At 43.6% G+C, this 12,200-nt stretch overlaps 1 pseudogene; it reads left to right on the forward strand.

Moving 5' to 3' along the window:
- Positions 1-489: 489 nt before the first annotated feature.
- LOC115155067 (leucine--tRNA ligase, cytoplasmic-like) overlaps positions 490-12,200 on the forward strand; it is a 32,892-nt pseudogene continuing 21,181 nt past the window's right edge.

The raw sequence follows: 12,200 nt of genomic DNA on the forward strand, positions 1-12,200 counted from the left end.
TTTGACAAATTAATGTCAGATTGGACTTTTCGTAGCTGGTTAGGTGAAATTACGCAGCAGGTTAGGGTAATTAACGTAGCAGGTCAGGAGTATGAAGTTAAGATTAGCTAAATGCTAAATATTTTTTTTACGTTAATTTGACGAAAGCCCTGACCGTGAAAGAGCCCCTCACTTATACTACATTTCCCAGAAGTCTGCGCTGTGTGAATGAGCTGTAGATGTCAACAGCTAAGTGCTGAAGGTTCGTTTTACTCCAATTTTTGTAAACAAAGTAAATCTAAACAAACATTATATGTCACGACTTCTGCGGAAGTCGATGCCTCTCCTTGTTCGGGCGGTGCTCGGCGGTCGACATCACCGGTCTTCTAGCCATCATTGATCCATTTTTCATTTTCAATTGGGTTTGTCTTGTCTTCCTACACACCTGGTTCCAATCCCATTCATAACATGTTGTGTATTTAACCCTCTGTTTCCCCCTCATGTCCTTGTCAGAGATTGTTTGTTGTTATGCTAGTGATATTCGATTGGTGCGCGACAGGTTCTTGCACCCACGTTTATTTTATTATGTACTTTGGTTTTGGAGTTTTTGTTTTACGTTGTCAAACTACTCAATTTATACCAAGTTTGATTCTCCTGCGCCTGACTTCCCTGCCACCTACATACACGGCATGACACTATATAGCCTCAAAACATGGTTAAAACTATAATTTAGATGGTCAGCCCTTGCATCCATAACCCTGTCTATGAATATGAGAGTGGCTACATTTCTCCAGCCCCATCCCTTACCTTTTTACCAGGGAATAATCTTTGTTATTGTTTAAACTGCTGATTGCAGCAATAATGATGAGGAATGAGGATGTTGTTCTTCAATCTAAATTAATTATACATATTAATTTTAGGAGCAGAACAGACTTGGACTTTCTCCAAAGATAGAGGTGGAAATCCAACAGAAATGGGAGAAGGAAAGGTTTGATTGTGACGCACCCACCACTATTGGTGAAAGCACATAGTAAGTCTACTTGGACCATTATTATTATCATCATCAACGCCCTACTTTAGTTTTCACGCCCACTTTTCCCAACCTAATGTACCACCCTTTCATTCACAGCAAAAACAAGTACTTTGTCACCCACCCCTACTTGAATGGAAGGCTGCATATCAGTCATACTTTCTGCCTTTCGAAGTAAGATATATATAGATTTGATTTGTAGATGTACTACGTGTAGGTCTTATTACGTTCAACATCCTCTGTGAAAAATGTATTTTACACATTGCTCTTTTTTTTCTTTGTAGTTTGCTGTTGGTTTCCATTGCTTGAAAGGGAGGTAATGCCTATTTCCATTTGGGTTGCATTGTACAGGAAGCTTGCTGTGCACATCAAACATGATCGGCTGTTATTTAAGAAGGTTACATTCATCTTAATTCACAGGCCTGTGCAAGCAAGCTGAAGTGAGAGATGGAGGTTCCCTGATGAGGAGGAAGAGAACTCCAAGTTTGCAGATGAGTTTCATCTTTAAAGACAAATCTAAGGGCATAAAGGTGAACATTTTATGCAAATATCAATTGATCCTCTGCACTACTTGTAAGCTTGGGGGAAATTGTTTCCTTTAATGCACAATTCAAAATTTAACTTATCTCTTGTGTGTGATCTTTAGAGCAAAGCAGTGGCAAAGGCTGTAGTTCCAATGGGACATTATGTGGTCTCTGGGGTTGAGTGACAAGGAGATGGTGCTGTTTGCCAACATGGAGCACTGGCTCGAGTACTTCACACCCCAGGCCGTGAAAGACCAAAAGATGATGGGTGTAAAGGTGACTGATTATGACAAGAAACCATAAAACTGAGCTTGTTTCTTAATTTTATCTTATTCAGTACCAGGAAGCCTGATGTTAACCAATATACATACATTTGTTTCATGAGAACTGATTCCTAACTCGAGATCTGTGCTAATAACTTACATTTTCTTGCAAATCTCGCATTTACATAAATGTATAATTATTGTGGAAGTGTGTGGATCTCAAGTTAAGATTCAGACCTGAATGTGCAGAGCAACAACCATGCTTTAGTTTACTTTGAAAAAGTATTTCAGGTGCTGACAATGTTATTAAAAAAGGTGATATATCACAGATGGTACTTGTTGTGAAACCTTTCTACAACTCCTTAGTGAGGTGGCAGTTTATCACCCTAAATGAGAGTAATACATTAAAGTTTGGTAAAGGGTAAGCTGTTGAAAATGGTTAAAAATATCCCTGCATTTTCCATGTAGCATTATTACATTGTCATGCCATTACTTTTTGCAGGTATACCATCTAATCACCGAAAGATGGAAAGCTGTGTATGGACCACGACAGGCAGACTGGAGATGTAAAATGTTCTTACCACTACATAATCTCAATGAGTTGTGTGACTACAGCTCTGCAGCTTTTGTCATCAAAGCCACATATACTACCCATCACGGCGACCTGTATGCTCTCATTGGCTGATCCTCACTACATATTCGTCGCCAAACCCACTGGCTCCAGGTCATCTATAAGTCTTTGCTATGTAAACCTCCGCCTTATCTTAGCTCACTGGTCACCATAGTAACACCCACCCGTAGCACGCGCTCCAGCAGGTATATTTCACTGGTCAGTTCCAAAGCCAACTCCTCCTTTAGCTGCCTTTCCTTCCAGTTCTCTGCTGCCAATGAGTGGAACGAATTGCAAAAATCACTGAAGTTGGAGACTTGTATCTCCCTCACTAACTTTAAGCGTCAGCAGTCAGAACAGCTTACCGATCGCTGCAGCTGTACACAGCCCATCTGTAAATAGCCCATCCAACCAACTACGTACATCATCCCCATATTTGTTTTGGTTTTTCTGCTCTTTTGCGCACCAGTATTTCTACCTGCACATCCGCATCTGCACATATATCACTCCAGTGTAAATTGCTAAATTGTAATTACTTCGCCACTATTAGACTATTTATTGCCTATCCTCATTACTTCATTTGCACACACTGTATATAGATTTTTCTATTGTGTTATTGACTGTACGATTGTTTATTCCATGTGTAACTCTGTGTTGTTTTTGTCACGCTGCTTTGCTTTATCTTGGCCAGGTTGCAGTTGTAAATGAGAACTTGTTCTCAACTGGCCTACCTGGTTAAATAAAGGTTAAATAAAGGTTAAATAAAGGTGAAATAAAAGAAATCATCATGTTTTTACATTCTAGGGATCTACAGGATTACACCCTCATTAAGATGAAGGTTGTCGAGCCCTACCCTGCAAAACTAAGGTACTACTCTATGTCAACCCGACTCACTGTATTTTATTATGTAGAATGAGACTCGGAACAACTTTATCATTTATGTAACAAATCAATTTTGTGTTGTTAATTGTGACATAAGGTGCAAGTTGGTGGTCCTAATAGCAGGTTACAGCAGATTATAGCAGGTTGATGCGGGAGAATACAATATTTTTTTTGCACTCTTCTGAACACTATTTTCCTGGTCCCTGCAGTGGCATTAAAAATCAGAGCATCTTCTTGGTGGCAGCTACTCTCAGACCAGAGAGCATGTTTGGCCAGACTAACTGCTGGGTCCATCCTGACATCAAGTACATAGCCTTCGAGACGGCCAGTGGAGACGTGTTCATCAACACACGGAGGTCTGCTAGGAACGTCTTACCAGGGCTTCACGAAGAAGAAGAACGGCAAGGTCACAGGGATCATGGATGTTCTGGGAAAGAGAGGTACATTTAAATTACATCCTTATGTTTAAGTATCTGCACATACACTTACACACTGCAACTTATGTGAGCCTGACACATACACACACACTACATCTCATGTGACCACACACACTCACTTTTAACTCTCTCCGTAGAATATTCTTGGATGTGCTCTTAGTGCCCCGCTGACATCTTACCAAACCATCTATGCTCTGCCCATGCTCACCATCAAGGAGGACAAAGGTATTGGAATAGTCAAGAATGCTCCAAATACCACTTAATTGCTTCCATGATGTCTCTGCTCCAGCACGTCAAGATCGGGCTTGAGGCCTTCCTCCTTTTGAAGAGCTAAAGTGAGGGAGGCATAAGTCATTGTAGAGCACAGTAAACATTGAAATAAAGTAAAAAGATGGTTACTGATTTAGGCCCTGAGGGGATGCTGCACACAACTCCCACAGCATTGCTCTTGGATTGCCTCTTTTGCTATGAGTCATTACGATGAATTATTTTGGTCTGTTTTGCTCCAGGGGTTTACATCTGCATTGAAATGGTCTGACTAAATTGAAACGTCAGAATGCAGATGTCTATGGCTTTATTCTCTCGCTCATGCACAATGTCCCGTGTTTGGTAGAGAAAAATATGGGATCAAAAACAAGATGGTCTTACCTTTTGAGCTGGTAAGCTGCCTCTCGCAACCTTTATTTGGTTGTAAATGACCAGACAGTGTACTGTGTGCCTTGTACTCACGCTGCTCTACTCCAGCTGCCCATCATTGAGATCCCTGGCTATGGGAATCTGTCGGCTCCTCCAGTTCTGTGACCAGTTGACAATCCCGAGCCAGAATGACCGTGAGAAGCTGGCAGAGGCCAAGGAGAGGGGCTATGAAGGAGTGAGTCCTAATGGCAACACATAACATCTCAACTATGCATACATGTAATACAATACCACTTTATTTATCCTCGTAGGACAGCTATGGCTACAGAGGTGCAGCAGACCTATACAACAACCTAGAATAATATAAGTAAAGTCAACAACATAGTTTGTAATGAAGTGTCTTCTTTTCTCAGATCATGCAGGTTGAAGGCTACAAGGGCCGAAAAAGTGCAGGACGTCAATAAACCCATCCAAAAGACAATGATGGAGGAGGAGGTACCCTGGTTGAAATCCATTATTTCATACTGTCGGGAAGAGTGGGGTGTGCCTGACTAAACAAGTGGAAACAGAGTAAACACACAGAGTTCAAGGTTCATAAGCTTTTACTCTAGCTTTCAGTGTCTCTGGAGTTCTTGTCCACAAGCCGTTAAGGCAAGAGGGTGGTTAAAGATGGCGGCGATGTGGCCTCACTGGCAGAGTCTGTGGCAGGCGAGCGCAAACACAGTGTGAGTAGGCTGGCTGTCTTCCTAACTGCTCCTGCTGAGTGAGGTCCAGCCTGCGCTCTTGTGCCAGTCAGTTGATTAAGGAATGCCTTGCAGGTTTGCTGATTAGTAATCTTGTACAGGTCTGTTGGGTGAGAGGAGTTGTGGAGCTGTCTTCGGCTGGCCTGGTTTTGAACGTAGTGCAGTCTTCTGCAGTGCTGAACTGAGTGCTGCTGTCCATGGTGCTGCAGTGGGACTCCTTCACCTATGCCCATGCTTCTCACACTGCCACAGATACCACACCAATCTATATTTATTGTGTTCATGTTTCTGCTTTTTAACTATATTGTTTGTTTACACTGGGCTGTTTGCTACGGTTGTTGACGTGGGCTGTTTGCTACGGTTGTTGACGTGGGCTGTTTGCTACGGTTGTTGACGTGGGCTCTTTGCTACGGTTGTTGACGTGAGCTGTTTGCTACGGTTGTTGACGTGGGCTCTTTGCTACGGTTGTTGACGTGAGCTGTTTGCTACGGTTGTTGACGTGGGCTCTTTGCGACGGTTGTTGACGTGGGCTCTTTGCTACGGTTGTTGACGTGGGCTCTTTGCTACGATTGTTGACGTGGGCTCTTTGCTACGGTTGTTGACGTGGGCTCTTTGCTACGGTTGTTGACGTGGGCTCTTTGCTACGGTTGTTGACGTGGGCTGTTTGCTACGGTTGTTGACATGGGCTCTTTGCTACGGTTGTTGACATGGGCTCTTTGCTACGGTTGTTGACGTGGGCTCTTTGCTACGGTTGTTGACGTGGGATGTTTGCTACGGTTGTTGACGTGGGCTCTTTGCTACGGTTGTTGACGTGGGCTGTTTGCTACGGTTGTTGACGTGGGATGTTTGCTATGGTTGTTGACGTGGGCTCTTTGCTACGGTTGTTGACGTGGGATGTTTGCTACGGTTGTTGACGTGGGCTGTTTGCTACGGTTGTTGACGTGGGCTCTTTGCTACGGTTGTTGACGTGGGCTCTTTGCTACGGTTGTTGACGTGGGCTCTTTGCTGATGTGTTTGATACGTTTCTTTGTTATGCATTAGTGTGTTCTAACCTGGACCTCTACCAATGTTCCAGGGCCAAGCTTTGATATCTATGGAGCCAGAGAAGCAGGTGATGTGTGGTGGCACTCTGTGACCACACACTCTTTAGGTGCCGTGATGAGACGAGGAAGAACTTTGAGGCCACTCTGGACAGGGAAGTTAGTTTGGACATGGGACAGTATCAGTGGAGTTAGTTTGGACGGGGACATGGGACAGGATCAGTGGAGTTAGTTTGGACGGGGGACATGGGACAGGATCAGTGGAGTTTGTTTGGACAGGGGACATGGGACAGGATCAGTGGAGTTAGTTTGGACATGGGACAGGATCAGTGGAGTTAGTTTGGACAGGGGACATGGGACAGGATCAGTGGAGTTAGTTTGGACAAAGGACAGGATCAGTGGAGTTAGTTTGGACAGGGGAAATGGGACAGGATCAGTGGAGTTAGTTTGGACGGGGGACATGGGACAGAATCAGTGGAGTTAGTTTGGACGGGGGACATGGGACAGAATCAGTGGAGTTAGTTTGGACAGGGGACATGGGACAGAATCAGTGGAGTTAGTTTGCACGGGGGACATGGGACAGAATCAGTGGAGTTAGTTTGGAAGGGGGACATGGGACAGGATCAGTGGAGTTAGTTTGGACGGGGGACATGGGACAGGATCAGTGGAGTTAGTTTGGACGGGGGACATGGGACAGGATCAGTGGAGTTAGTTTGGACGGGGGACATGGGACAGGATCAGTGGAGTTAGTTTGGACGGGGGACTTGGGACAGAATCAGTGGCGTTAGTTTGGACATGGGACAGGATCAGTGGAGTTAGTTTGGACAGGGGACATGGGGCAGGATCAGTGGAGTTAGTTTGGTGTCACAGCAAAGCATGTCCTGTGCAGGGCCATGATTTTTACTGACCATGTGACCTGACAACTCTTGGCGTGGTTCTACCAGTAACATACAGTCTGACTAAACTCTGGGCCCAGTTCTACCAGTAACATACAGTCTGACTAAACTCTGGGCCCAGTTCTACCAGTAACATGCAGTCTGACTAAACTCTGGGCCCAGTTCTACCAGTAACATGCAGTCTGACTAAACTCTGGGCCCAGTTCTACCAGTAACATACAGTCTGACTAAACTCTGGGCCCAGTTCTACCAGTAACATACAGTCTGACTAAACTCTGGGCCCAGTTCTACCAGTAACATGCAGTCTGACTAAACTCTGGGCCCAGTTCTACCAGTAACATACAGTCTGACTAAACTCTGGGCCCAGTTCTACCAGTAACATACAGTCTGACTAAACTCTGGGCCCAGTTCTACCAGTAACATGCAGTCTGACTAAACTCTGGGCCCAGTTCTACCAGTAACATACAGTCTGACTAAACTCTGGGCCCAGTTCTACCAGTAACATGCAGTCTGACTAAACTCTGGGCCCAGTTCTACCAGTAACATACAGTCTGACTAAACTCTGGGCCCAGTCTACCAGTGACATACAGTCTGACTAAACTCTGGGCCCATTTCTACCAGTAACATACAGTCTGACTAAGCTCTGGGCCCTGTTCTACCAGTAACATACAGTCTGACTAAACTCTGGGCCCAGTTCTACCAGTAACATACAGTCTGACTAAACTCTGGGCCCAGTTCTACCAGTAACATACAGTCTGACTAAACTCTGGGCCCTGTTCTACCAGTAACATACAGTCTGACTAAACTCTGGGCCTAGTTCTACCTATAACATACAGTCTGACTAAACTCTGGGCCCAGTTCTACTTATAACATACAGTCTGACTAAACTCTGGGCCTAGTTCTACCAGTAACATACAGTCTGACTAAAGTCTGGGCCCGAAACGGAACTTCGTCAGTTCAAACACACTGAGTGTTCACATCCAAAAATATATACATTTCACCTCACATGACCACATAACGCATGGTGGGTGCAAAAAACATTTGTATATCTCTAATAATTAGATAACAATGAGATGGGGGCATGTAATGGTTCCAGAAAATAACCTCTCACGTCCGGGAACACATCTTTTGAGACCAGAGGCTTTGGGGAAGTTTTGGATGGTGTAAAATTTGCTTGGAGGCAAAATACCCAGAATAAGGAAGCGTGTTTTAGTAGATAATGTGCCAAACTACAGGAAGGACACATGTTTCACATTCTTAATGATCAGTTTTCCATTTCAATGGAGGACCCAGCGTGTAAACCACACAAATTTTATGATAAGCATATCCCTTACCGTTCACACTAGAAGGTGGTTGATTGTTTTTCTTTCTAGGTTTTTTTTTGGTCCTGTGTGCTTGTTGCTATAGGAACAAGGTTGCCATGGGACCAGCAGTGGCTAATCGAGTCCCTGTCTGACTCGACCATTTACATGGCCTACGACACCGTGGCTCACTTCCTCTAGGGGGAGTGCTCAACGGACAGGGACCTTCGCCTCAAGGGATCAAGTATGCACCACTCTCTACTCTCACATGGTCATTTAATTTAGTGGAAATAGGCTTCTGTAGATGCAGACTGAGGGCATTATAACTCCTTAATATGACCTTTTCAACACATTATTACAATAGAGAAAGTTTGTATTGTAATAGTTGGAGATATGATTATAATGTACTATTTTGCACATGCATATACAGTTGAAGTCGGAAGTTTACATACACCTTAGCCAAATACATTTAAACTCAGTTTTTCACAATTCCTGACATTTAATCCTAGTAAAGATTCCCTGTCTTAGGTCAGTTAAGATCACCACTTTCTTTTAAGAATGTGAAATGTCAGAATAATAGTAGAGAGAATGATTTATTTCAGCTTTTATTTCTTTCATCACTTTCCCACTGGGTCAGAAGTTTACATACACTCAATTAGTATTTGATAGCATTGCCTTTAAATTGATTAACTTGGGTCAAACGTTTCGGGTAGCCTTCCACAAGCTTCCCACAATAAGTTGGGGGAAGTTTGGCCCATTCCTCCTGACAGAGCTGGTGTAACTGAGTCAGGTTTCTAGGCCTCCTTGCTCGCACACGATTTTTCAGTTCTGCCCACAAATTTTCTATATGATTGAGGTCAGGGCGTTGTGATGGCAACTCCACTACGTTGACTTTGTTGTCCTTAAGCCATTTTGCCACTTTGGAAGTAGCTTGGGGTCATTGTCCATTTGGAAGACCCATTTGCGACCAAGCTTTAACTTCCTGACTGATGTCTTGAGATTTTGTTTCAATATATAATTTTCCTTTGTTATGAAGCCATCTATTTTGTGAAGTGCACCAGTGCCTCCTGCAGCAAAGCACCCCCACAACATGATGCTGCCACCCACGTGCTTCACGGTTGGGATGGTGTTCTTCGGCTTGCAAGCCTCCCCCTTTTTCCTCCAAACATAACAATGGTCATTATGGTCAAACAGTTCTATTTTTGTTTCATCAGACCAGAGGACATTTCTCCAAAAAGTACAATCTTTGTCCCCATGTGCAGTTGCAAACCGTAGTCTGGCTTTTTTATGGTGGTTTTGGAGCAGTGGCTTCTTCCTTGCTGAGCGGCCGTTCAGATTATGTCGATATAGGACTCGTTTTACTGTGGATATAGAAACTTTTGTACCTGTTTCCTCCAACATCTTCACAAGGTCCTTTGCTGTTGTTCTGGGATTGATTTGCACTTTTCGCACCGAAGTACGTTCATCTCTAGGAGACAGAACGCGTCTCTTTCCTGAGCGTATGATGGCTGCGTGGTCCCATGGTGTTTATACTTGCGTACTATTGTTTGTACAGATGAACGAGGTACCTTCAGGCGTTTGAAATTGCTCCCAAGGATGAAACAGACTTGTGGAGGTCTACAATTTTTTTCTGAGGTCGGGTGATTTTCCCATGATGTCAAGCAAAGAGGCACTGAGTTTGAAGATAGGCCTTGAAATACATCCACAGGTACACCTCCAATGGACTCAAATGATGTCAATTAGCCTAACAGAAGCTTCTAAAGCCATGACATCATTTTCTGGAATTTTTCAAGCTGTTTAAAGGCACAGTCAACTTAGTGTATGTAAACTTCTGACCCACTGGAATTGTGATACAATGAATAATAAGTGAAATAATCTGCCTGTAAACAATTGTTGGAAAAATTACTTGTGTCATGCACAAAGTAGATGTCCTAACCGACTTGCCAAAACTATAGTTTGTTAACAAGAAATTTGTGGAGTGGTTGAAAAATTAGTTTTAATGACTCCAACCTAAGTGTATGTAATCTTCTGACTTCAAACATATTTTGTGGAAGAGGATGAAAGCAGTGTGCCAGAGTTTTTTGGTTATGGATACAGTGGAGCCACTTTATAATCTGAGTCTCTGTGTCTGTGCTCTCTCTGTCTCCCTTTCTCTCTCTGTCTGTCAGGCCAGAACATATGACCAGGGAGGTGTGGGACTTCATCTTCTTTAAGAGCTCTCCCTTCCCCCAAGATGAAGATCCCCAAGGAACATCTGTAGAGGCTGAGGAGGGAGTTTGAGTACTTGTACACCATGGATGCCCGTGTGTCTGGGAAGGACCTGGTGCCCAATCAATTGTACAACCATGTGGCCGTGTTGGCCAAAGACAGGTGAGATGAACCCCCAGCCTGGCTACCTGCCTGTCTGCCGGCCTGCCTCTCTACGGTGCTAGGGCTGCTACAGGGATACAAGCTATTTGGGCTTTATGGGAATGTTGTTTTGCTATATTGAATGCTGGAATTATGTATTGATTGAGTTAATTGAGCCTTCATTTTATGATGAAATGGGTGCGGGTGCTGTATATTAATGAGACCTGGAAGTGGTTTGTTTGTCTTTTCTGATTTATGCAGTTTTGGGTGAACTTGTACGTCCTATTCTTGTCATACTATAAGACTAATGTCCACATACATTAGATACAGCTGGTGTCCTTACAAGTGTAGAATAATTATGCAGTTCCATACCTCTATTATTTGAATGGATTGGCAGGATAAGCCTAATTACTGCAGGGTGTAACCAGTTATGGGGTAAGGCACTGTGCAGATGGTACGGATGGGAAGACAACCCCTCTAGAGATTCTCATGTTTTGAAGGAGATTATCTTTGTGTATACAGCAGAAAATGACTGCAGGCAGTCCGGGTGAATGGTCACCTGTTACTGAACTCTGAAAAGGCACGTTTTCCCTTCTCTGAAAGAGGTTTTGTTAACGACAAACAAGTCACCGATGCACTGAACTCTCTCTGTCGCCTGCTCTGGCATCATGGGACCTGTGTGTTTGATATGGTCTGAAGACGCCAAGTGTCATGCACAAATACTGTGTGTGTGTGTGTGTGTGTGTGTGTGTATGTGATCCTACTGACAGTCTTTGTTCATATTCATCAGATGGCAACATCTTCACTCTGAGTATCGCCATCTCCAAGTTCTCTGCTGACGGTAAGTAGGGCCCTATAAGCCTTCCAGCCTCTTAACTCAACATCTCCTAATTACTAGGAAGCTTTATGAGAGGAACAGTCATTATTTTACAGGCCTTTTCTCCAGAAGTCATTAGCATAATCAATTAGTCATTCTTTACTTCTTGATGGCTAAATGTTTCCTGCTATTTCTCCTCTGATTGAAGGGTGGGTTTGCTTTAGTAGGGAAACAGAAAAGGAATTGGAAGGGGTAGCAGAGCAGTGAGATAGCGTTTCCTGCATTCCTTCTGACCACCTCTTCCTACTTGGAGAGTAGAAATAAATACCATGGTCTGGCCCAGAGTGGTGGTCGTAAATTAGTCATGTTGATTTGATGCCATTCCTCTGGCTGATTGCTTCCTTCTGGTTATTTATGAAGAAGTGGGACTGCCTAAATGCACTGTTCTCTTCACATACTTTCGTAGAAGACAGGAGAGGGGATGGAGGAGGGATTATGTAAGGCTGTCATTATGAATCATTATACTAATTGCAAAAATTCAGCTTTTAGTGTCAAAGTGCTTTGTTTCTACCAGTGCCACTCTAATATGGTGTGTGTGTGTGTGTGTCCTGAGTGTTAAGCACAGCCTTACCATGTTGTGTGTTCCCTGAGTGTTAAACACAGCCTTACAATGTTGTGTGTCCTGAGTGTTAA

This window comes from Salmo trutta, chromosome 19 (assembly GCF_901001165.1).
Source record: "Salmo trutta chromosome 19, fSalTru1.1, whole genome shotgun sequence".
NCBI lineage: Eukaryota > Metazoa > Chordata > Actinopteri > Salmoniformes > Salmonidae > Salmo > Salmo trutta.